Source organism: Heterocephalus glaber, unplaced genomic scaffold (assembly GCF_053883595.1).
Source record: "Heterocephalus glaber isolate CG9 unplaced genomic scaffold, H.glaber_assembly_v1.0 deba00001724, whole genome shotgun sequence".
Taxonomy (NCBI): Eukaryota; Metazoa; Chordata; class Mammalia; order Rodentia; family Bathyergidae; genus Heterocephalus; species Heterocephalus glaber.
Window position 1 is genome coordinate 191,252 of NW_028258435.1, and position 1,443 is coordinate 192,694.

Sequence of the window (1,443 nt, forward strand, 5' to 3'; positions counted from 1 at the left end):
GAGGGAGCACGGAGGCCCGCCCCTTCCGCTCTGACTGAGCGCCTGATTGGACAGCTCTCTGCCTCTGATTGGACAAGATTTCAGGTCCTAGCCCCTCAGGTCCTGAATGACGGGAAATGGCGCCGGAGCGCTGGTTCTTAGTTCTAGTTATTTTCTTTTTAAATCTTGGTGGGGTTGGACTCCAGGCCCCTAGGCGGAGCCTATTTTTAAAGTAAAACTTCCTCCGTAGGAGAGGATGTAACCTGCCCGGGGAACGGGGATTGCATCTTTATAGGTCATGTCGGAGCACTCTGGGATGCTGAAGCCAGAAGATCCCGAGTTCACGCCCAGTCTGGAAAGCCTAGGAAGACGCTGTCTCAAAGGAAAAAAAATGCAATACGGAGAGCTGGAGATGTGGCTCAGTGCTGCATCTACTTAATCCCCAATACCGCAAAAATAAGTCACACCAGTGTATTAATTATATGTATGTGTGTATTATTCACAAATAGCATATAGTAATTATTATCTTTAAATTTCACTGAACTTTTCTGATTTCTGGCCTTGGGAGAAGGGAGCTGGGTATTTGAAATAGGAAGCAATCTCATAAGGCAGCAATGTCTGATACAAATAAACTGAGGGAAAGTATAATTTTTAACTTTTTAGTATTCACATTTTAAAAAGTTAAGAAGCCAGGAATGGTAGCACGTGTCTGTAATCCCAGCACTGTGAGAGGCAGAGGGAGGAAAATCACAAGTTGAAGTTCAGCCTGGGAAACTTAGTGACTTAGTGGAGGTCTTGTATTCAACCCCCCCCCCCCCCCAGAAAAATTGAGTCAGGTGAAAGTGATTATCATAACACCCTGAACGCGCCCTATCTCGTATGTAATAACAATCCAATATATCCAAAATATAACCATCGTAACTTATGGTCAATATAAAGTCATTACAAGTGTGTGTATTGTGCTACTACAGCTTCAAAAAAAAGAAAGCCTCCAGCAAATCTGCACAGAACAGTCTCATTAGAACTTGGAGAGTTTTGACTCCCCTGACCAGAGTGAAGGAAAGGCCCAAACCCTCCCTTTATGCCACAGATGAGGGAATGCAAGTCCTTACCAATTTTCCCCCTCAGATCCAAGGAGGATAAAGAGAAGCCAAGAAAGTAGGGAGACCCATTGGGAGGTGATCCACCCAGAAATGCACAGAGGTAAAACACTGCTTCCCACATCTTGCTGGGCACAGGCCACCCCCCTCCCAGAGCTCAAGCAGTTACACGAAGATGGGACCCAGGAGGCAGGTGCTCCACATCTTCCCACCTGTTCACAGCCTTGGCTCCTGATCTGAAAGTAAACTTCTTCCATGTGTTGGCCTTGGACCCAATGGTCAGGCTGTGAATGCTTGCTTTCTCCTGTGTGAGTTTAAGTACCAATCATACGTATACTTGTCTATATGTATTTCTGTATGAATG